The 26,425-nt window shown below is 35.1% G+C and overlaps 1 long non-coding RNA gene across 1 annotated transcript in view; it reads left to right on the forward strand.

Moving 5' to 3' along the window:
* Positions 1 to 26,425, forward strand: part of LOC129032980 (uncharacterized) — a 108,814-nt gene that overhangs the window by 19,317 nt on the left and 63,072 nt on the right. Inside the window, exons 3-4 of the long non-coding RNA XR_010123854.1 lie at positions 4,745 to 4,854; positions 6,427 to 6,532. This is a non-coding gene — a long non-coding RNA (uncharacterized LOC129032980). The remainder of the gene's footprint in view (positions 1 to 4,744; positions 4,855 to 6,426; positions 6,533 to 26,425) is intronic.

Raw genomic sequence — 26,425 nt, forward strand, 5'->3', positions numbered from 1 at the left:
ATAAAAGAATAAGACAACAAATTATTGAAAGTCTTCAACTAGAGCTAATTAGAATTACTGTCGTTAGAATCAAGAACATTTTAATAAAAGAAGAATAAGACAACAAATTATTGAAAGTCTTCACTTCTGCTAAGTAAAAATCAAAGAGAGCCTGAAAATCATCTCATTAGGGCTTTTCCAATTAGAAAATTCTAAATAACCACAGAGTTAGTACAAAAGATAATGAAACAAAAAATCAATTTGCATCTTAACTTACCCTGTCCAAGTGTGCTTTAAGTGTATTCATCGCATTTTTTCTTTCATGTTAAAATTACCTATCAGAAAAATAATAAATATTCAAGAATCAAGTACTACTTTTGTCCACTGTTACCTGCTATCTTAATTTCTTTTCTCTTGCGTTCTTACATTGTTATAGATACATCATATATCTACCTCGCTGGTTTGGAGTATATAAGATATATATATATATATATATATATATATATATATATATCACATTTACATATACATATGCGTATACACAAGCATACATACAAGTTGAGTATCTCTTATCTGAAACGTTTGGGGCCAGAAGTGTTTCAGATTTTAGATATTTTCTGATTTGGGAATATTTCTATATGCATAATGAAGCCTCTTGGGGATGGGACCAAAGTTTAACATTTATTTATGTTTCATATACACTTTATACATATACCTGAGAGCAATTTTATACAATATTTTTAATAGTTTTGTGCATAAAACAAAGTCTGTATACACTGAGCCATCAGAAAACAAAGGTGTCACTATCTCAGTCACCCATGTGGACAATCTGTGGTTGGTTGCCATCACCATCATCCTTAACTCTGAATTTATATGCTACCAATCAACAATTATTTTCTTACACTTACTTGCACATAGATAATAGTCGAAAATAAAGGCATACATTAATACAGTAAGAAAAAAAGTAATGTATTCAGGGTAACTAAGGAGCACAGTAGCATCAGCAGAATACCTGTATCAGCTATTGAACAACAGCAACAACAAACAGCTGCAGGCTTTCAGTCTCTACATACAATTCTGCATTTTGATTAATAGGTTACTGTACATGGTATTTTTTTAAGTTGAGAAGAAGTATTAGAAGCAGATGAGAGACCAAGAAGTGAGTCTTTTGGATTAGGGCTTTTTCTTCAGACACATCTGCCTCATTAACAATGTTTTTTGCTTTAGAAATCCCTTTTTTATTTTATAAACTGACATCATTTCCTGTTCTGTTATGATTGTGTGTTTCTGTAGTCCTTCAGCAAGTCCATACACATTTTCATCATGATGTCTGTAGGCACTTTTTCTGTAGAGTTAACAACCTTATCTTCATTGTTACTATTATCATGATCACCTTGATTCAGAATCGTTTTGGCTACTTCACCATCAGTCAATCAATAAACAATTGGAGCTGCATTATCAGTGTTCAAAATATCTTCAATATCCACTTCTTCCAGCTTACTGTCAGACTCTGATGCTATATATTTTTTGCATATGTAAGGAAGTTAGATTTTCTTTTTCACTTGACACGGAAATACTTCAAAGTCACCACCTAGTTCATGGTCATCATTGAACATAGTCACAGGCCAGAGGTTGTGCCAGCCATGCATAACTATGTCTTTAGTTACTATTTTCCACGCATTGGCAACAGAATATAAGACATCCTTCATGCTAAAGCCTATCAAAAACTTTTCCAGCCCTCTGTTCACCACTGCTAGCATGCTGTTCAAGAAAGTGCTTTTGCATTTACTGTTCATTGATCTACGTAGACCCTGGTGTCATGGCTGAATTAATGAAGTCACGTTTGAAAGAAAATACATGACATGAACATTATTTCTGATGAAAATTTTAGCTGGAGGATGAGCAGAACAATTGTCAAGGAATAGCAAAATCTTGCAGTTGCCATTTAATCCAGCATCCCTACAGTGAGCATGAGCCACTATTACAAAATGTTTGTGAAACCAATCAGAAAAGATATTTCTGTTATCTATGCATTTTTGTTAGCATAATAATGGACTGGTAAGAAATTCACTCCTTGAAAACAGTGAGGACAAAAGCTTTTGCCTATCACAGCAAGTCTACATGTATGCGTATCTGCTGCATTAGCATATCCTAGCAGTAATTCTGTCTTTGGCATCCTTAATTTTTGTAGGGGCCATCTCATCATTTGTAGCCACTATCTTTCTGGGGTAATAATGTTAAAACAGGGGTGTTTCATGAGCATTTTAGACATGTTCTGGCATTAGATTTTCATCAGCAGTGACCTTGGCAAACTTGTCAATGAATTGAATTTCTTTGCTATTTTGTGATCAACAGATACTTTATCTCTAGAAATCTTTAAAAATTTAATGTCACGTCTTTTCTTAAATTTATTCAGCCAGCCTGTTGAATATTCACAGTTCTCTTCAATTTTCGGGTAATCGTAACAAATTTTTGCTTGTTTCTTGATCAGCATACCATTAAGTGGCCTGTGTTCACTGTGACGCTGACAGATGCACTGTTTCAATACACAACTGAAATCTTCATTTTTTAGCTTTATGCAGTGCTTTTCTATTTTTTATTAGCTGCTGTTCACTACTTTCAGCACATAACTTCAAACATTTATTGTTTTATCTCTTCAGGTCATATATGGTTGTCCTTCCAATACCATACTCTTCTGTAAGATAATTCACACTTACAACGCTGTCTGATTTCTCTAACAGCTTGACTTTCTGTGCTATAGAGAAACATAAATGCTTCCTCTTTTTTTAGTCACTACCACCAATGCGGATATCCACAGGTCCTTTTGACATTTTAATAGTATTTTCACTTAGAAGAGAATTAAAAAATATAAAAAAGATCACAGTGAATAATGCTTGTAAGTCTTGGCCCCACGTGGAGCATCATGGGAACCTGCTGTTGGCACCTCCCATTTTATTACTCTTTGTGGGCATGCATGCATAAGGAAATCTGGGCATGCACAGAAAAGATATATCATGGCTGAAGGGAGTTGGGAGGGTATTTGCTCCCTTGGTGATGTTGAATAAACTTTGTATAGTGTGCCTGTGTTTTGACTGTAACATGTCACATGAGGTCAAGTGTGAAGTTTTTTACTTGTGGCCTCATGTCGGTGCTCAAAAGTTTTGATTTGTGGACCATTTGAGATTTTGAATTTTTGAATTAGGGATGTTCAACCTGTGTATACATGACACACACATATACATATATGTATATACATATGCATATATACTGGAAATGTAAATAAATAGAGCAATATTTATAGAAAATTAGGTTTTTGGTGGTTTTTTCACTTGTATGGTAGATTGAATTATTTGCTTTAACCCCTCTCTGAAATCATTTGCCATGTAACCTTTTAATTCCACCCACACACACACAAAAATACTCTTCCTTCATTACCCTTTGATGTTGAGTTCAATCATATGACTTGCTTCAGCTAGTAAGATTTTAGAAGATAAGACACAATGTGTTTTTGTGAGTTCAGCCTTACCCTCCAGCTCTTTGCCATCACCATGAGAATAATAATCCTGGCCAGCTATTGGCTCCAGAAGAATGAGAAATGTGTAGAGCCGACCCATCCCAGCAAAAATTACAGAAATTTTAAAAACATGTCTTTCAGAAAACCTTCTGGATTTTCTTTCTTTTTTTCTAGGCCGGAATGGATGCCTTTTCTCATATCTTTGTAATTGTTCTCTCCATAGCTTTATCACTGAGTTTACCGCAATGTACTAAGATTGCTTTTTACTTTGTCATAATCTTTCACCAGACTGACTTTCTATAAGCTGGAGATATCTCAAAAATTTTGGAAAAGACGTCTGTGCCTTGATACCATAGTAGCCAAATAAGTATCAAATAAATTACTTAATTTACAGTACTAAGTCTAATAGGCAAAGTGAAATTACATTCACATTGAAATGATTCAATAAGATCTTATCGTCAATTGACTGACTTGTCCCAGTTTTTACTTCCTTGTAATAGTAACATATGTCTACACCTTTGTCATGTGTCAAGGTAGAGGAGGTATTTCAGCTCTTAATTTTGGACTTGGACGTATGCCTTGCAATGGCTTATGGACTATTAGCAAACATGACACAAGTAAAAGCCTGAAAATAATGTAGCAGTTGAGCCTACCCTCGGGCTTATTATTTTCATGTGCAAAACATGTCCAGGGTAGCCCATTAGCCCTACTGGTCCAAGAAAAACAAACCAAGAGAACTTGGATCTAACCTATAATTTGGAGCCAAGCTCAGCCTAAATCAGCCAGCCTCTAGTAAGCACACACATTTATGAGGGAGAATCAATGGTAGTTATTTTTTGCCTCTCAGTTGCAGGGTGGTTTGTTACAAGAACGATTGTGGCAAGAACTGATACTTATCTATGATGAGATTTTTTTATTCATGTAACTAATGAATAAATCGCAGTTTATTTTGTATCCAAAGAGAAATTTTCTAGTGCTTGCAAATTGTCATAATCAAAATGAATCCTGAATGCTTTTTCACAGAGTTAAATTAAATCATCATATTAACAGATGGATGGCCATAATTTTAATTAATTTTACCTGATAAATAACATTACCTACTTCTTCCTCTAAATATTTACGTACGTATACATCCACACATACACATACATACATGTATATATCTACATAATTTATTAAACCAAAGTTTAGATTTGTGGTCAATACTGCTGCATATGTATGTCCCATCTCTTTTCTCCATTTTTCACATAGTTCCTCACAAGGCCATCTGGACTAAAGAAGAGGGTTCCTAGTTTCCCTTCAAGCTAAGTGAATTTGTGTACTGGACAACAGGATGTCAGAAGACATAATCTCTGCCACTTGTATGTAATACCTTAAAGGAAAGGAAAATGCTGCTTCTTCCTCTTTTAACCTTTTACTATTAGCTAGAACTTGGATAGGTGGTAGTAAGCCATTTAAGAATCGAGATGAGCAGACACTTCTCAAAAGAAGACATTTATGCAGCCAAAAACACATGAAAAAATGCTCATCATCACTGGCCATCAGAGAAATGCAAATCAAAACCACAATGAGATACCATCTCACAGCAGTTAGAATGGCAATCATTAAAAAGTCAGGAAACAACAGGTGCTGGAGAGGATGTGGAGAAATAGGAACACTTTTACACTGTTGGTGGGACTGTAAACTAGTTCAGCCATTGTGGAAGTCAGTGTGGCAATTCCTCAGAGATCTAGAACTAGAAATACCATTTGACCCAGCCATCCCATTACTGGGTATATACCCAAAGGACTATAAATCATGCTGCTATAAAGACACATGCACACATATGTTTATTGTGGCACTATTCACAATAGCAAAGACTTGGAACCAACCCAAATGTCCAACAATGATAGACTGGATTAAGAAAATGTGGCACATATACACCATGGAATACTATGCAGCCATCAAAAATGATGAGTTCATGTCCTTTGTAGGGACATGGATGAAATTGGAAATCATCATTCTCAGTAAACTATCGCAAGAACAAAAAACCAAACACCGCATATTCTCACTCATAGGTGGGAATTGAACAATGAGAACACATGGACACAGGAAGGGGAACATCACACTCTGGGGACTGTTTTGGGGTGGGAGGAGGGGGGAGGGATAGCATTAGGAGATATACCTAATGCTAAATGACGAGTTAATGGGTGCAGCACACCAGCATGGCACATGTATACATATGTAACTAACCTGCACATTGTGCACATGTACCATAAAACTTAAAGTATAATAATAATAAAATAAAAAAAATTTAAAAAAAAAGAATCGAGATGAGCAAAACACTAGGTAAAAGAAGGCTGACTGTGATTATTTTGTATAGCACAGCTACCATATTAGCTTGGGCCTTTAACTCATGTGAGAATAAATGTCTGCCTTGTTTAAGCCATTGCTAATACTCTATATAAAATGTATGTAATAAAAATGCAAGGTATATATCCTGTTCATTTGATTTACTCTAATTAGGTGGCCTAACTTTTTAATTAAATATTTTTAAAAATTAAAAAATTAACATATGTGTGTTAATGCACTTGTTCATTGGGTAAAAAATATAAATTTTACTGTCTGAATTCTGCTGTCTAGGAATTGTCATGAATTTGGTACTATTATTACCTTGCCAGACTAGGCTAGTTGTCTTTACCCTACTCCCAGCTGTGTAAGGCATTAGATGTCAAATATTTGTCACCAAAGCCAGTGGTGGCAAGCAATTCAAAGGTTTTTCACTCTCAGGCACAGGCAAAGTGAGTTTGGAGACCACAAATGAGAAGAAGGGAGAGGAGGAGAGGAAAGGAGAGAATAGGGGAGGGGAGAAGATGGAAGAAATGTATGATAGAATACTATCTGCTGCATTTTTGAAGGCTGATGGTGAACTAATATTGTGTGTCTTTCCCTAGTAGGAGTGGGCATTGGAGATTGAAGCTGAGATCAATGGCAGACGGCAGCATGGCTTGCACGTGATTTATCTGTTCGGCATAGCAGAAGTGATTGAGACAGAGATGGGTACTTGACAATCGTTTTTGCTTGTTTTTTTTCTGGTGGTGACTTATTTCACTCAGCTCTTTCTCATATGTGGATATAATTCTACTTCAAATTTTGAAGTTGCACTAAAATTGGTTACATTTAAGGAGGGTTGTAGAGGCTGGGCCACATAGCCTAAATATATGATCAAACCTTATTCTGGATGCTTTTGTGAGAGTGTTTCTGCATAATAGCAATGTTTAAATCTGTGGATTTTGAGTAAAGCAGATTGCCCTTTGTAATGTACATGGGCCTTATTCAATCAGTTGAAGGCCTGAACAGAATGTTGATCTACAACACATACACACCACGCACACACTCTCTCACACACACACAAACATATACACATCTTATTGGTTCCGCTTCTGTGGAGAACCTTGATATATAGGGGACATACAAAAGTAGTTACTAAATATGAAATATGTTCATATGCATTTTCTAGAAGAAACTTATATTCTACATAAAAGTAAAGTGATGATTGTGATGAAAATGATAATTGCTACTAGATACTTAGATTATAATTCACTTTAAGAATTCACAGTGTTATATTGTCATTAACATAGTACCTGCCATCTATCCTGGCTTTTATATGTTATTTATTAATTTATCACACAAACCTATTGTGTATAGTGAACTAGTTGAACCATAAATAAAATAATTTACCATGACAAGTAAACAGGAATGTTTACCCAGTAAGTTTTACCTTCAGTTTTGTCTGCAGCCAATGGAAAATGCTGTCTTGTATTAATGAATGGATTCAGTGAAGCTAGCCAAAGCACCTGCCAAAAACACCTTTAAAATGTTTCTTTTAAGGAACTTAAAAAAATTAGTGTTCAAAATGTTAATTCAAAGTATTCAGGGAACAAGCACATACCTTGTGTTAACCAGTATTTATATGAAGTGGGAATTCAAATTACTGAGGCTTAATTTTGTGAAGGTAGCTGGAACATATAAATAACTTTGGGGTAAGGTGTTTGGATAAGGCACTACTCAAGTAAAGACCTTCTTTCTTTCCTTTTTTTTTTTTTTTTTACTTAAGTATCTAAGTTTCCTTTTAGAAAGATGCTTTCTAAAAGGGTATGGATGTTTTTGTAATATACCATGGATAACAGGAAATGACAATGATAATGATAGCAGATACATATGGGTCAAAAATGAATATTCTTCGAGTTTTAGGTGGAAGCTTACTCAAGATGAGATACTCCATGAAAATCTTTTCCTAAATATTTGGGTCTTCCGTATTGATACCCATCCTTACCGCCTGTCTCACAGGGAAAGATGTCTTAGGTAAATACCTTTCTTATGCTTTAAATTCCATCCACTCCCATTTCATCAAGGATATTGCCTCACAGATTATCATTATTTTTTCTTGGCTTCATTTTCTCGCTCTTTGCTGTCTCCTTCTCTTCAAAAAATAAATGCATGTATTCAATTTCTCCTGTATTGAAAATATCTCCCTGTTCACTCTGATGGTAACCTACAAAATGGGAGAAAATTTTCGCAACCTACTCATCTGACAAAGGGCTAATATCCAGAATCTACAATGAACTCAAACAAATTTACAAGAAAAAAACAAACAACCCCATCAAAAAGTGGGCAAAGGACATGAACAGACACTTCTCAAAAGAAGACATTTATGCAGCCAAAAAACACATGAAAAAATGCTCATCATCACTGGCCATCAGAGAAATGCAAATCAAAACCACAATGAGATACCATCTCACAGCAGTTAGAATGGCAATCATTAAAAAGTCAGGAAACAACAGGTGCTGGAGAGGATGTGGAGAAATAGGAACACTTTTACACTGTTGGTGGGACTGTAAACTAGTTCAGCCATTGTGGAAGTCAGTGTGACGATTCCTCAGGGATCTAGAGCTAGAAATACCATTTGACCCAGCCATCCCATTACTGGGTATATACCCAAAGGACTATAAATCATGCTGCTATAAAGACACATGCACACATATGTTTATTGTGGCACTATTCACAATAGCAAAGACTTGGAACCAACCCAAATGTCCAACAATGATAGACTGGATTAAGAAAATGTGGCACATATACACCATGGAATACTATGCAGCCATCAAAAATGATGAGTTCATGTCCTTTGTAGGGACATGGATGAAATTGGAAATCATCATTCTCAGTAAATTATCGCAAGAACAAAAAACCAAACACCGCATATTCTCACTCATAGGTGGGAATTGAACAATGAGAATACGTGGACACAGGAAGGGGAACATCACACTCTGGGGACTGTTGTGGGATGGGGGGAGGGGGGAGGGATAGCAATGGGAGATATACCTAATGCTAGATGACAAGTTAGTGGGTGCAGCACACCAGCATGGCACATGTATACATATGTAACTAACCTGCACATTGCGCACATGTACCCTAAAACCTAAAGTGTAATGATAAATAAATAAATAAATAAATAAATAAATAAAAAAGAAAATATCTCCCTTAGTTCCATGTACCCCAGCTACACTCATGTCTTCACCTCCCAACCACCCTTTTTGTCAGGGCTGTACAGGTTTGCTCTCTCCAAGACTTTATTTAGTCATCCAGAAATATTTCTAAGCCAAGCCTTAGGGATTGGTCTTTGTATACATTATAAAATTTAATTCTTAAGTGTCTGACAAAATACATGTAGATATTTCCTATTCCTAATTTATAGATGTGGAAACTGAGACTGAGAGAGGCTGAAGGACATGCTGAAGGCAATTGGAATCCAAAACCTGCCCACTAGAATGTGGATATGGTCATCCTCGCCTAAAATGTTCAGCTGGTGCTCATTGATTGGGTGTACTCTGTTACTATGTATCAGGCACTATCAAGCTTTTTGCCCATTTCTTTTGGTCCTTATGACATTCCCTGTGAAATGGGTACTCTCATTAGTCAACTCTGTAATTCTCTCAAATTCAAAATGAAATGGTTTTTTTAAAGTTGTGAATAAAGTCAACACTTCTTTTTTCTTTTTATTTATTCCCCATATTATTTGTTATTTCTGAGCACTCTTTTTGGAGGAAGATGTCTTCATGGCTTACATATATTTGTAACAGGAAAATTTGAAAAATACTTATATAAAGAAGAATGTAAAAATCAACAATCATCCTACTATTCAGATGATTACCATTACCATTTTACTGTATATATTTTCAATTTTTTTCTGGTACACATTCACACACACACACACAATACACACACACACACACACACACAAACACATATTTGGAAAAGTAATATCTTTTTTCCTCACCCATTGCCAGGTACATGGTTGAGACCTTTAGGCATATTAACAAGAGAAAAGCATATACATTTATTTAATATAAGTTTTACATGACATTAAAATCACATTCATGCCTTTTGGAATGAAGACCAAAATAAACAAGAAAAATCTGTGTATTTTATGGTCAGTGATGGGGAACTATGATTGGAGGACAAAAGGGTATAGTCTAGTAAAAAACTGGGGGAAACAGCAAGACATGTTTGTTCAGATTCTTCTTGGCATCTCTGTGCCTTCAGACATAAGAACATTCCTTTCCTCCAAGTACAGGGAGGATCCTTTTGGAATGAGGGCCTTATTACTCATTTTGGAGGAAGATCAGGTAGGTTTTGCAGCCTGTTGCAGGGGAGCAGATTGGGAGAAGGGGTGCAAGTGACCCTCTTGCTTCCGCTGTTCCCTCAAATACCAAGGTGCTATATGAGGTAGCATATTCTAAATTCCATCATAAATATGTGGTAGTTTCACAGAATGGCTCTCCTGTTAGGTATTTAACCAGTAGCTCTATTATTGGATTTTTAGTTTGTTTTTGAAATTTTATTTGGCTATTTTAAAAAATGCTATGGTTTTCCTGAGGATAATTTGTCAAAAGTATAATTCTAAGTCAAAAGTTACTCATATTTTCATTTGCTTTCTATCGTAGTTATTTTTTAAGGTTTATTTGAGGTTCATGGGTACATGTGCAGGTTTGTTATATACGTAAATTGTGTGTCACAGGGGTTTGGTATATGGATTGTTTTATCACACAGGTAATAAGAATAGTACCTCAAAGGTAGTTTTTTGATCCTCTCCCTCCTCCTACCCTCCACTCTCAAGTAGGCCCCAGTGTCTGTTCTTCCCTTCTTTGTGCTCAATGTTTAGCTCCCACCTATAAATGGGAACATATGATATCTCATTTTCTATTCTTGGATTAGTTAACTTAGGATAATGGCCTCCAAGTTCATCCATGTTGCTGCAAAGGAAATGATCTCATTCCTTTTTATGTCTGCATACTATTCCATGGAGTATATGTACCACATTTTCTTTATCCAGTCTAGCACTGATGGACATTTAGGTTAATTCCATGTCTTTGCTATTATGAATAGTGCTGTGATGGACATATGCATGCATGTGTCTTCATGATAGGTTGATTATATCCCTTTGGGTATGTACTCAGTAATGAGATTGCTGGGTTGAATGGTAATTCTGTTTTGAGTTCTTTGAGAAATCACCACAAGCTTTCCAGAATGGCTGAATTAATTTACATTCCTAACAGCACTGTATAAGAGTAAATGCCATAAAGTGTCAACAGTAGATGAATTTGTGTCCTGCAGATTTAATGGAACAACATAGTGTTCTTTGTTCCATTCTCATGCTTGCTTATTTTCGAAAATAAAGTTTTCAGAAATTTAAGCTATTAAAAAAAAAAAAGTTCCCTTTTCTCCACAACCTTGGCAGCATCTGTTATTTTTTGACTTTTTAGTAATAGTCATTCTTACTGGTGTAAAATGATACTTCATTGTGGTTTTGATTTCCATTTTGCTAATGATTCATGATGTTGAGCATTTTTTCATATGCTTGTTGGCCAGGCATATGTCTTTTTTTGAAAAGTGTCTGTTCATGTCATTACGCACTTTTTAATGAGGTTGTTTGCTTTTTGCCTGTTAATTTGTTTAAGTTCCTTAAAGATTCTGGATATTAGACCTTTGTCACATGCATAGTTTGCAAATATTTCCTCTCATTCTCACAGAGTAGACTGTTTACTCTGTTGATAGTTTCTTTTACTGTGCAGAAGCTCTCTAGATTAATTAGGTCCCATTTGCCAATTTTTGTTTTTGTTGAAATTGCTTTTGGCATCTTTATCATGAAATCCTTGCTAGGGCCTGTGTCCAGAATGGTATTTCCTAGATTACCTTCCAGGGTTTTTTTCAGTTTTAGAATTTTTTTTTTTTTAAGACGAAGTTTTGCTCTTGTTGCCTAGGCTGGAGTGCAATGGCACAATCTCGGCTCACTGCAACATGTGCCTCCTGGGTTCAAGCGATTCTCCTGCCTCAGCCTCCTGAGTACCAGGGATTACAGGTGCCCATCACCATGCCTGGCTAATTTTTTTTATATTTTTAGTAGAGATGAGGTTTCTGCTTGTTGGCCAGGCTGGTCTCGAATTCCTGACCTTAGGTGATCCTCCTGCCTTGGCCTCCCAAAATGCTGGATTGCAGGCATGAGTCACCATGCCCAGCCTAGTTTTAGGTTTTACATTTAAGTCTTTAATCCATCTGGAGGGTTTTTTTTTTTTTTTTGTACATGGTATAATAAACGGGTCCAGTTTCAACCTTCTGCATATGGCTAGTCAGTTATCCTAGCATCATTTATTGAATATTAAGAAATTTTCTTATTTCTTGTTTTTGTCAACTTTGTTGAAGATCAGGTGGTTGTAGGTGTGTGGCATTATTTGTGGGCTCTCTATTCTGTTCCATGGGTCTATGGGTCTGATTTTGTACCAGTACCATGGTGTTTTGGTAACTGTAGTATAGTTCAAAGCTGGGTGACATGATGCCTCCAGCTTTGTTCGTTTTGCTTATGACTGCCTTGACTATTTAGGCTCTTTTTTGGTTTCATATACATTTTTAAATACTTTTTTTCTAATTCTGTGAAGAATGTCCTTAGTGGTTTGATAGGAATAGCATTGAATCTGTAGATTGCTTTGGGAAGTATGGCCATTTAAGCAATATTGATTCTTCATATCTATGAGCATGGAATGTTTTTTCGTTTGTTTGGGTTATTTCTGATTTATTTGAGCAGTGGTTTGTAATTATCCTTGTAGATATCTTTCACCTCCCTGGTTGGCTGTATTATTAGGTATTTTATTCTTTTTGTGGCTATTGTGAGGGGATCGTGTTCTTGATTTGGCTTTCAGTTTGGATGTTGTTGGTGTGTAGGAATGTTACTGACTTTTGTTCATTAATTTTGTATCTTCAAACTTTGTTGAAGTTGTTTATCATATCTAGGAGCTTTTGGACAGAAACTATAATAGAGAATCTTACCAAATTCTCATAGAATCATATGATCTGCAGAGATAGTTTGACTTATTCTCCTTCTGTTTGGATTCCTCTTATTTTTTTTTTTTTCTTTTGGCTGATTGTCTGGCTAGGACTTCCAGAATCAGGTTGAATAGGAGTGGTGGGGGTGGACATCCTTGCCTTGTTCCAGGTCTCAAGGGGAATGCTTCTAGCTTTTACCCATTCAATATGGTTGTGGGTTTGTCAGAGATGACTCATTACTTTGAGGTATGTTCCTTCAGTGCTTAGTTTGTTGAGGGTTTTTAACATGAAGGGATGTTGAATTTTATTGAAAGGCTTTTCTGCATCTAATGAGATGATTATGTGGGTTTTTTTTTTTAGTTCTATGTGATGAATCACATTTATTAATTTACTTATGTTGAACTAACCTTGCCTCCCAGAGATAAAACCTATTTGATCATGGTGGATTAGCTTTTTGATTTGCTGCTGGATTTGGCTTGCTAGTATTTTGTTGAGGATTTTTGCAGCTGTGTTCATCAAGGGTATTAGCCTGAAGTTTTACTTTTTGTTGTGTCTGTGCCAGGTTTTGGTATTACGATGACGCTGGCCTCATAGAACAAGTTAGGGAGAAGCCCTTTCTCTTCAATTTTTTGAAATAGTTTCATTAGGAGTAGGACCACTTTTCTTTATACATCTGGTAGAATTCCACTGTAAAGTCACACATATTTTTAAAGCCTGGAGTACATATTGTCAAATTTCTCACAAACAAATTTCTGGCCCCTACTTGATTTGCTTAAATCACTCTTTCCTGGTTACCTATCTACTTCCTCAAACATTATCTGTCAATATCCTTTACTCATAGATTCTTTCTGTATGCACACCTTAAAATGTTTTCCCGGAATCTGATTGTACTCTTCTCACTATACATATTTTTACCAGGATATATCAAGTAGGCACATGATTTCCACTTCTAGAATCCTATAACAATTTTCTTACCATTTTTTAACATTCACCCATAGTTTTCTCTCTACTTTTCAAGGCTCCACCCTTAACTCAATTCCAAAGTCAATGTCATTTGCTCTAGAATTTTAATACTGCAAACTGAAATTATCAGTACCTATGTCTGTATCAATTATTTATTGCTGCCTAACAACCACATAGAATCTTGGCAGCTGAAAATATCAAATAATTCTGTGGATCATCCATTAAGCTAGGCATAGTTTGGATCCTTATATTCAAAGGCTGCAGTCATCTGAAAGTTCAGCTGGTGATGAATGGTCTAAGATGACTTATTAGTTTTCTATTGCTACTAGAACAAATTATCACAAATTTAGTAGCTTAAAACAATACAAATTTATTATTTCACAATTCCATAGGTCAGATGTGAAGAATGGCTCAGCTGGTTTCTCTGCTCTGGATTTCACAAGGCCAGAATCAATGTATTGGCTGGCTGGGCAGTTAGGGGAAACTCTAGGAAGAAACCACTCTGAAGATTATTCAGGTTGTTGGCAGAATCTAGTTCCTTACAGTTGCAGAACTGATGTCTTTATTCCTATACTTGCTGTCAGCTGGTGGTTATCCTTAACTCCTAGGGGAATTTTTCTTCCCCAGTTACTGCATGTGTACACCTACAGCACAGAGCCAGCTTCAGTGTATTGAATCCTTCTCATGTTTGGAATCTCTCTGAGTTCCCCTACTCCAATATATAATGATTAACATGCAAACCACTCTGACTCATTCTTCTACCTTTAAATGAAACTTTTCTACCTTTAAAAGAAAACACATTAACATCAGGACTCAAAATAGAAATTGAGGCTTCTACTTTGCTGGCTGGTTATCCTAATTCCTTGTTTTTATATGAAGGGGTGTATATATTAAGGTGCTGTAATATGTTTTTTTCTGTCAAATTATTTTTGTTTTACGGTACCAAAACCTATGTAAACTATGCCAACTGAAAAAGAATTGTTTATTACAAAGCCACAGATGATGTCTCAGTGTTCCAAAGAATGGGAATAAGTAATGTTGGTTCTCATGAGGACTGGATTTGGGATATCAAGAACTGAAACCACTCTCTATTATTCCTAGGAGCCCTGTGGACTCTAAAATCTTTTTTCTAGTTTTCTAACTTCTGCTTAGCAACCCCATTTTTCTCTCTGTCCCACCATCTTCTTACTCATTTATATGATATTCATTGGAACCACCAGTAACAACTCTAAGTTACTACTGCTCAGCATGTATTCCTGTTAGTAATTGATTAAAATTTCTTTGTCTCAGCTCAATTCTTGAAAGACTCAAATTTACCACTGGGATGCCATGGTAAATCTGGCTTTGGGCCAGAGAATTTTCCATAGTTGGACAAAAGGAGGTGGTTGACAAACTCATAAAGCCTGTCCTTTTAGGACCTGTGGTTATAGCAGATTTTAGAAATGAATGTTTTAGGAGAAGAAATTATAGACATGTCTAGTATACTTGTTAAAAATAAAAGGAAAGGAGAGTTTTAAGGAGAATTTACACAATATAAACTTTCAATTATATATTAATGATTAAAATGCTATACTCTCTAGTCTTTGTATGCATTTTGTAGTTATGTGTGTATACACACATGTGTATGTACATTTTTTTGTTACTTACATATAAAGAATAAAGATTTCCTAGATCTTAAATGTTCTCACCAAAAAAAGAGAAAACGATAACTATATGAGGTGATAAAAGTGTTAATTAACTTGATTGAGGTAATTATTTCACAATGTGTGAACATATATATATATATATATATATATATATATATACAGAGAGAGAGAGGTAATGTGTAATACCTCAACTTGGTTGAGGTAATTATTTCGCAATATATGTTATATATATACACGCACACACACACACATACACACACATATTCAATACATATATATCAAAACATCAAGATGTACCTCTTACATATATACCATAATTATTCATCAATTAAATCTCAATAAAGCTGAAAAGAAGACAAATTATAAATGACTACATCATATTAGATTATTTGGCTATATAACTAACTTAGCCATTCCTCTAGTATTGCACATTTGGTCTGTTTTCAATGATACAAATATTGGTATGATGAACTTCTTTAGATCAATAAAATTTTTGTTTGTATTTTATATTTTACTTTTTTTGAAGGAGAGGTAGATTCCTCAAAGTATGTAGTAAGTAAGCACAGTATGATTTGTAAAGCTTTTGAATTTTGCCAAGTTATTCCAAATTTCTGGAAGGATTATATCATTTTACAACTTTGCTTCTGTTAATCATTTTTACTTGTGATCTAGTGATGAACAAATGAAAAATAATAGTCCTGAGAACATGAATCTTGTTGAAATTTAATTTTAACTCCAGTAAGAGAAATCTAGGTTCGTACTTTTATTTTAACTAGACTTTTGCTCTTTGAAATAGAGGCAGATCATGAAAAGTACTAGCCACTTTTGTGAAAGATCTAATTAACCAAGATCTATTAAACTAATTTTTGGTTGCATCATTTGTCTTTAGTCCATCAATTTAACATAGCCTAAACATAACTTGATGAGTCCTTTCAGACTGGTAACTCAGTAGATAGTCTCTTGGGCTTTTATAGCAGAAAACTATTTATGGCCTTCACACTTGTTATGCTAGTATAGTGCTGTGCTATCTAGGCTAAAATAATTACCTCATCAATGACTGGCAGCATACTCTCTGCATATTGATGCTTCATTATCTTAAAGTCTGTGATTGGTGATCTTAGTGGGAACTCCTTAGAAGGAAAATCATTAGCATAAAGATTGAAGGCTTGGCTCTGAGGTCACAGAGACTAGGTTTCATATTACAGATTTGTTTCTGTTACACATTAGCCTGGATGACCTACAGTAAGTTATGCAACTTGTCTTTTTCCTCATCTGTAATACAGGGGTAATGCTGGAACTCATTTCTTGTTGTCGTTAAAAGAGCTAAATGGGTTATTGCATGTTAGCAACTTGATCCATAGTAAGCACTCAAATTCTACTTAATATTATTGATTTGTAGAGCTGAGATGTTAGCCATTAATTATTTCTGCCCTATATCCTTTTTGTTATTTTTACTTTATCTAAACCTTGATTCTTTGAAGCAAATCAAAATTCCATGTCTCACCTCACCATTATTTTCTCCATATGTGCTTTTAGATCTTATTGGATTATTAGCTTTAATGATAACATACCCCCTACATGATCCGAAGTGTAAAGTGGAAGCCCATCCAATATTACAAAAACTGATTTTTTAAGATCTCATTATTAGTTATAATAAAAAATAAACAGGAAAAGTAATACTGAGTTTACTGTAACTATATTGCTTATTTAGTAGCCCATCTGTGTCAATACCAATGAAGATATAGTATAAAATTTAGTAAAAACAAAGCCACTATGTATATGTTTACCCAATTAAAATCAATTAGTTGATTTCATTTATCAATACTAAGAAAGGAAAATTAGCCCTTGACATCTGGGAGCTGACCCGGTACTGTCAACCAGGCTTTGGTGTTTCTACGCACTGGCCCCACATTCACAGCTAAGTCTTAGTGTTCTGTTAAGCACAGAACAATTTTACAGAACACAAGCATCAGACAAGTCCACTCTGTAACCATTATGGAGTAAAACAAAAGGGTTCCACTTTGTAATCATGTCTAAACACAAAACATGAACAATGTAGAAGCAAGTTAGCAAACACTTCCCTCTCCTAGCTGTATGGGTGACTGTTGCTTCTTTAACAATTGTAGCCGTAGCCTCACTTTACTCTGCCTTTTCTGTAGATTAGATTTTTTGAGATACCCAACCATAAAATTGTCCCTGCCCTCTGTCAGAACCCAGTCCAGGGCATTCCTGCTTGACCCTCCTCCAAATCCCCTAAGCAAAGTCCTTAGTAACACCCCCTTCAAAGTTTCATAATTCTCCATATTGTCCCTTCTTTCTCACTGCAAAAAGTAATAACCCTAACTTGTTCAACTATAATTGTGTTTCTGGTGGTCTTTGGCTGAAGACCATTGATCACACATAAGAGTTATCAACCTACTCAGATTTTCTTTACTTTTGTTCAACATCAATTATTATCCATTTTACCAATAGTGAGGGTATTTTTAAAATGTCATAGCTAGGCTGAGTGCGGTGGCTCATGCCTGTAATCCCAGCAGTTTGGGAGACCGAGGCAGATGGATCATGAGGTCAAGAGATCAAGACCATCCTGGCCAACATGGTGAAACCTCGTCTCTACTAAAAATACAAAAATTAGACAGGCATGGTGGCACACGCCTGTAGACCCAGTTACTCGGGAGGCTAAGGCAGAAGAATTACTTGAACCTGGGAGGTGGAGGTTGCATTGAGCGAAGATTGCGCCACCGCACTCCAGCCTGGGTGACAGAGTAAGACTCAGTCTCAGAAAAAAAAAAAAAAAAAGTCATAACTTGTCCTTTAAAATTAAGCTTTCAAAAATTAGGTATAGTTTTTATAGCTTCAAAAACTTCAGCTCTGTGTTTTTTTTTTATTTAGTGATTGCCGTACATGTTACTTTCTATTAAATATCTTTCACATATTGTGTACCAAACAAATGCTCTTAGTTACTATTTAATTTACTTAAGATAAGTTCATTTAAGAGATCATTAGAGACACATTTTGAATTAGAATGCAACATTTAATAGCATGCTGAGACAGTTAATGGTTTGTGATTTCAGAGTACAATGTGTAAACTTTATAATGTTGTATTTTTTAGCATGACAAAATGAGATATAGTTATACTACTTTCCATATTGAACTACCATATTGAACTTCCATATTGATTGTTTAATCACCAGTTCCAAGGACGGTAATATTTAACAAGATAAACATTTAAGTAAATGGAGCTTTTTAGTACTTTGCTATCAATTGCAAATTCACTTTAATAGGGAAACTTTCTCATGAATTCCTTTTTCACTTTTTTATCTAGCTTAATTAAACTAGTTTTGGCATTTTTTTCTAAATTGTTATATCAAAATGTCAGGGAGTGGAAAGAAATAATGCTCCTATTGTACATGTTATAAATAAAATGCTTAATCTACCAAATATCAATTTATGTTTATCTTCTAATTTGTCATAAAGTTTATATGTAACATCAATATGATATCACCTTTTTATGTTTGGGTAATTAAAAGTCTAGGGAGACGATAATGTAACAATATGGTCAATGGAACTGTGAATATTTGATACAAAGTTAAATTTATGTGTCTATCAACTAGATCTTTTTAAATGATTATTATGGATCAACAATACCATGGGAAGCAAAAGAAATAGGGAAATACTCTTTGTCTTTAAAATGCTTTTAATAAGACTTAGTTATTCTAAGTTAACTGGAATTTGAATGTGGGAAAATAATTGAAAATAATAATCACAAATACTAATTGAGCACTTACTATTAATAAGGGATTTTTTTTCTTTTTTTTAATTATACCTTCAGTTTTAGGGTACATGTGCACAATGTGCAGGTTTGTTACGTATGTATACATGTGCCATGTTGATGTGCTGCACCCATTAACTCATCATTTAGAATTAGGTATATCTCCTAATGCTATCCCTCCCCTCTCCCCCCACCCCACAACAGTCCCCAGAGTGTGATGTTCCCCTTCCTGTGTCCATGCGTTCTCATTGTTCAATTCCCACCTGTGAGTGAGAATATGCGGTGTTTGGTTTTTTGCCCTTGCAATAGTTTGCTGAGAATAATGGTTTCCAATTTCATCCATGTCCCTACAAAGGACATGAACTCATCATTTTTTATGGCTGCATAGTATTCCATGGTGTATATGTGCCACATTTTCTTAATCCAGTCTATCATTGTTGGACATTTGGGTTTGTTCCAAGTCTTTGCTATTGTGAATAGTGCCGCAATAAACATACGTGTTCATGTGTCTTTATAGCAGCATGATTTATAGTCCTTTGGGTATATACACAGTAATGGGATGGCTGGGTCAAATGGTATTTCTAGTTCTAGATCCCTGAGGAATCACCACACTGACTTCCACAATGGTTGAACTAGTTTACAGTCCCACCAACTGTGTAAAAGTGTTCCTATTTCTCCATATCCTCTCCAGCACTTGTTGTTTCCTGACTTTTTAACGATCGCCATTCTAACTGGTGTGAGATGTTATCTCATTGTGGTTTTGATTTGCATTTCTCTGATGGCCAGTGATGATGAGCATTTTTTCATGTGTCTTTTGGCTGCATAAATGTCTTCTTTTGAGAATTGTCTGTTCATATCCTTCGCCCACTTTTTGATGGGGTTGTTAGTTTTTTTCTTGTAAATTTGTTTGAGTTCATTGTAGATTCTGGATATTAGCCCTTGGTCAGATGAGTAGATTGCAAAAATTTTCTCACATTCCGTAGGTTGCCTGTTCACACTGATGGTAGTTTCTTTTGCTGTGCAGAAGCTATTGAGTTTAATTAGATCCCATTTGTCAATGTTGGCTTTTGTTGCCATTGCTTTTTGTGTTTTAGAAATGAAGTCCTTGCCCACGCCTATGTCCTGAATGGTATTGCCTAGGTTTTCTTCTAGGGTTTTTATGGTTTTAGGTCTAACATTTAAGTCTCTAATCCATCTTGAATTAATTTTTGTATAAGGTGTAAGGAAGGGATCCAGTTTCAGCTTTCTACATATGGCTAGCCGGTTTTCCCAGCACCATTTATTAAATAGGGAATCCTTTCCCCATTTCTTATTTTTATCAGGTTTGTCAAAGATCACATAGTTGTAGATATGTGGCATTATTTCTGAGGGCTCTGTTCTGTTCCATTGGTCTATATCTCTGTTTTGGTACCAGTAGCATGCTGTTTTTGTTACTGTAGGCTTGTAGTATAGTTTGAAGTCAGGTAGCATGATGCCTCCAGCTTTGTTCTTTTGGCTTAGGATTGACATGGCGATGCAGGCTCTTTTTTGGTTCCATATGAACTTTAAAGTAGTTTTTTCCAATTCTGTGAAGAAAGTCATGGGTAGCTTGAAGGGGATGGCATTGAATCTATAAATTACCTTGGGCTGTATGGCCATTTTCATGATATTCATTCTTCCTACTCATGAGCATGGAATGTTTTTCCATTTGTTTGTATCCTCTTTTATTTCCTTGAGCAGTGGTTTGTAGCTCTCCTTGAAGAGGTCCTTCACATCCCTTGTAAGTTGGATTCCTAGGTATTTTATTCTCGTTGAAGCAATTGTGAATGGGAGTTCACTCATGATTTGGCTCTCTGTTTGTCTGTTATTGGTGCATAAGAATGCTTGTGATTTTTGCACATTGATTTTGTATCCTGAGACTTTGCTGAAGTTGCCTATCAGCTTAAGGAGATTTTGGGCCGAGATGATGGGGTTTTCTAGATATACAATCATGTCATCTGCAAACAGGGACAATTTGACTTCCTCTTTTCCTAATTGAATACCCTTTATTTCCTTCTCCTGCCTCATTGCCCTGGCCAGAACTTCCACCACTATGTTGAATAGGAGTGGTGTGAGAGGACATCCTGTCTTGTGCCAGTTTTCAAAGGGAATGCTTCCAGTTTTTGCCCATTCAGCATGATATTGGCTGTGGGTTTGTCATAGATAGCTTTTATTATTTTGATATATGTCCTATCAGTACCTAATTTATTGAGAGTTTTTAGCATGATGGATTGTTGAATTTTGTCAAAGTCCTTTTCTGCATCTATTGAGATAATCATGTGGTTTTTGTCTTTGGTTCTGTTTATATGCTGTATTACATTTATTGATTTCCATATGTTGAACCAGCCTTGCATCCCAGGGATGAAGCCCACTTGATCATGGTGGATAAGCTTTTTGATGTGCTGCTGGATTCGATTTGTCAGAATTTTATTGAGGATTTTTGCATTGATGTTCATCAGGGACATTTATCTAAAATTCTCTTTTTTTGTTGTGTCTCTGCCTGGCTTTGGTATCAGGATGATGCTGGCCTCATAAAATGAGTTAGGAAGGATTCCCTCTTTTTCTATTGATTGGAATAGTTTCAGAAGGAATGGTACCAGCTCCTCTTTGTACCTCTGGTAGAATTCAGCTGTGAATCCATCTGGTCCTGGACTTTTTTTGGTTGGTAAGCTATTGATTATTGCCTCAATTTCAGAGCCTGTTATTTGTCTGTGCAGATATACAACTTCTTCCTGTTTTAGTCTTGGGAGGGTGTATGTGTCGAGGAATTTATCCATTTCTTCTAGATTGTCTAGTTTATTTGCATAGAGGTGTTTGTAGTATTCTCTGATGGTAGTTTGTATTTCTGTGGGATCAGTGGAGATGTCCCCTTTATCATTTTTTATTGTGTCTATTTGATTCTTCTCTCTTTTCTTCTTTATTAGTCTTGCTAGCAGTCTATCAATTTTGTTGATCTTTTCAAAAAACCAGCTTCTGGATTCATTGATTTTTGAAGGGTTTTTTGTGTCTCTATTTCCTTCAGTTCTGCTCTGATCTTAGTTATTTCTTGCCTTCTGCTAGCTTTTGAATGTGTTTGCTCTTGCTTCTCTAGTTCTTTTAATTGTGATGTTAGGGTGTCAATTTTAGATCTTTCCTGCTTTCTCTTGTGGGCATTTAGTGCTATCAATTTCCCTCTACACACTGCTTTGAATGTGTCCCAGAGATTCTGGTATGTTGTGTCTTTGTTCTCGTTGGTTTCAAAGAACATCTTTATTTCTGCCTTCATTTTGTTATGTACCCAGTAGTCATTCAGGAGCAGGTTGTTCAGTTTCCATGTAGTTGAGCGGTTTTGAGTGAGTTTCTTAATCCTGAGTTGTAGTTTGATTGCACTGTGGTCTGAGAGACAGTTTGTTATAATTTCTGTTCTTTTACATTTGCTGAGGAGTGTTTTACTTCCAACTATGTGGTCAATTTTGGAATAGGTGTGGTGTGGTGCTGAAAAGAATGTATATTCTGTTGATTTGGGGTGGAGAGTTCTGTAGATGTCTGTTAGGTCCACTTGGTGCAGAGCTGAGTTCAATTCCTAGATATCCTTGTTAACTTTCTGTCTCGTTGATCTGTCTAATGTTGACAGTGGGGTGTTAAAGTCTCCCATTATTATTGTGTGGGAGTCTAAGTCTCTTTGTAGGTCACTAAGGACTTGCTTAATGAATGTGGATGCTCTTGTATTGGGTGCATATATATTTAGGATAGTTAGCTCTTCTTGTTGAATTGATCCCTTTACCATTATGTAATGACCTTCTTTGTCTCTTTTGATCTTTTTTGTTTTAAAGTCTGTTTTATCAGAGACTAGGATTGCAACCTCTGCCTTTTTTTGTTTTCCATTTGCTTGGTAGACCTTCCTCCATCCCTTTATTTTGAGCCTATGTGTGTCACTGCTCGTGAGATGGGTTTCCTGAATACAGCACACTGATGGGTCCTGACTCTTTATCCAGTTTGCCAGTCTGTGTCTTTTAATTGGAGCATTTAGCCCATTTACATTTAAGGTTAATATTTTTATGTGTGAATTTGATCCTGTCATTATGATGTTAGCTTGTTATTTTGCTCGTTAGTTGATGCAGTTTCTTCCTATCCTCGATGGTCTTTAAAGTGCTTCATATGTAATAATTCATTTAATGATCACAAAAATCCTCTAAGGAAAAGTGACATAACTGCTAAGTGCCAGCCTAAACCATAGCCTCCTCTTCCTTCTCAGCTGACAGACATTCCTCATTTTCATTGAAGTTAAAAGTTGTCATGTGACTAAGTTCTAGCCCGTGGAATATGAAATTGATCTGTGCTCCTTCCAGGTCTGGCCCCTAAAACACTCCTACAAGTGATCCTCTATGCTCCTTTTTGTCTTATGGTTGACAGAAATGAAGATGTTTCCTAGGATGTCCTTGGAGGCCTAGGTTAGAAATGAACCACCACTGTCTTCAGTCATTGAAACTGCATCTCTGTTATAAAGTCAAAACTAATTGTAACTGATATGGTTCTAACACAACATACATGGAAATGTCTTTTAAGTCTTAAAGCAATCTTAAAATTATATCTCATCATATTTTGCACTATATAATTTCACTGTTCATCTTCTTGGGTTTTCTTGCTACAGACATTTAGAATTATATATTTTTATATTTCTCACAACCTATAACGGAATACTGTGTAATAAATATATTAAGATGCATCGATAAATGCATGAACAGAGATTTACTGCATATCTTCCCTCTAATTTCTTAAGTACCTTGAAATACCTAAAATATTTGAAATATTAAAAGACTAATTTCTAAAATAATTGGGAGAGCTAAAATACCTCAAAGAGATAAATACCAGAGATAAAATAAAACATCAGTATAAAAAAAGTACTTAAAAATGTAATTATAGACCAAATTCTTGTAGAGTGCTTGTCCCCTTGTGTTTAAGAACAGAGAATGACTTAGTTTGTTAAGGAAGATTGTTAAAGATTTAAATTTGACATTTCAGTTTTAATCAGAATGTTCCTTTTGTTCTTTAATCTCTAGCCTCTATTATCTGTAAATTGTGTAGCTACTTTGAAAAATTATACTGCCTTTGATTGCTTCTGCGTGGCGTTCTCAGAATACAAATAGTATTAAAGCAGCAGCATATTCAGAAAACAAATAATATTAAAGGAGAACTTTAACAATTGGAGGAAACAATATAAATGTGAAGAAGATTTTAAGAGGATACATATCTTAATGGTCACTCTTCAAAAAATTATTTTTTTATGCTGGAGATGTAAAGATCCAGTTGAATTCAAGTTCTAAACTTTTTGTAAGCCTTTTCAGCAGATTTTACAGGAAAGAGCAAAAGATTGATGACTAAATGATCCCAGTTTTTGAAATTTGCAATACAACCTTGAACCTCTAATGTAAGGCTTATTATTATTTCCTTACAGATACAGAAAGAACTGGGCATACCCTCACGCTATATTATATTTCTTCAAAACACAGAATAATTAAGTTCATTGACGGGTGTTGGATGTTAGAAGAAGGTCTGAATATAAATATGACATACATACAGAAGGTCAACTTTTGATTAAATACAGCTCATAAGCTTTTATTTTGATTCTTTGCATATGAGTTAGTAGACAGTATGTCTCTTGATACCACAGTGACAGGATACTAGCTATCTCTATTCCATGAAGTTTGGGAATGCTAAATATGTTCCTGTTAATTATGCAAAGCTGTCAATAGTGAAGGTAGTGAATGATGTGACAGATGTGTTTATATAATCAGATAAGCAATGTAGTAAATTAAGGTACCACATTTCATCAAATTGAAGATATTTATTTTTTCCAAATATTAATATATCTGAAGCTAATATGCATCTTACAACTATTGTCAACTAAGTGTCAATTGTGACATAATGGTTGGTGCCTGTACACACCTAAACCTGGCATAGCAGTTTATATTTTACTCACCTCATTAAGTTACATGTGTTGTTGGAACTAGACCTATTGTTACTATACACTTAGTGATGCACTTGAAACTGGAAAAATTGCCAAATCCACGGAAGTAGATAAAACAAATTTGAAAGCAAAAAGAGGCTGCTATGACCATATTAATGTATCACACAAGATAACTGTTAGAGTATTGAAACATCAATTTGTTAACAGTCTGTTGTCTTCAAACAGATGCTACTACAATTTTAACAAAATGTAATTGAATTGAGAAAAAATAAAAGTATGAGCTTACTAAAATAGAAAAAAACACTTGCATCACAACTTTTAGATTGGTTGTCAGCAACTTGAAAGAAAATCTTGGAAGACTAGAATACAAGACACTTCAGGGACTGTTGTGGGTTGGGGGGAGGGGGGAGGGATAACATTGGGAGATATACCTAATGCTAGATGACAAGTTGGTGGGTGCAGTGCACCAGCATGGCACATGTATACATATGTAACTTACCTGCACATTGGGCACATGTACCATAAAACCTAAAGTATAATAATAATAATAATAATAATAATTACAATAAAAGAAAAAAAAAGAAAAAAATTAAAAAAAATAAAAAACAAAACAAAACAAAACAAAACAAAAAAAAAAACAAAAAAAAAAAAAAAAGAAAGAAATGCTGCCTTACCAATTATTTTGATGGGACAGAGAACAATATTGTTTTGAAAACCAATAGAGTCCAACATTAACAACGTTTTTAATAAATGGATTAAATTCTTTTACTAACATTTTTCTTATATATGTTAAAAAGCTGTCTAAATACAAAATGATGTTTTCAATAAAATTATAAGCGAAAAGCCATTTATCACAATGTAATTGGGAGCATTTTGCTAATGTTGTATAATAAATGGTAATGGGACATCTTATCAATAGCTTCTTGGATTAGATAAAATATAATATTATAATTTCCATGAATGAATAGTACAGTATTTTTGAGATCTTTCTTAAAATCATAACTCTAAGGTTAAGGGTATGTATTATTTATATGTTAAAATACCCATATATTGGCTATTTCTCTGCCCATCTTATGTTACAAAAGAATTAGGCTATCTCTCATTGAATCTGCCTCACCCCACTTATCTAATAGAGGAGAAGAGCTACTTCATTACCATAATCATGGCTTATAATGATTGAATACTTGTAATTATTGAGCACTGAGCCAAGTGCTCTACATGGACTACCT

This window comes from Pongo pygmaeus, chromosome 1 (genome assembly GCF_028885625.2).
Source record: "Pongo pygmaeus isolate AG05252 chromosome 1, NHGRI_mPonPyg2-v2.0_pri, whole genome shotgun sequence".
NCBI lineage: Eukaryota > Metazoa > Chordata > Mammalia > Primates > Hominidae > Pongo > Pongo pygmaeus.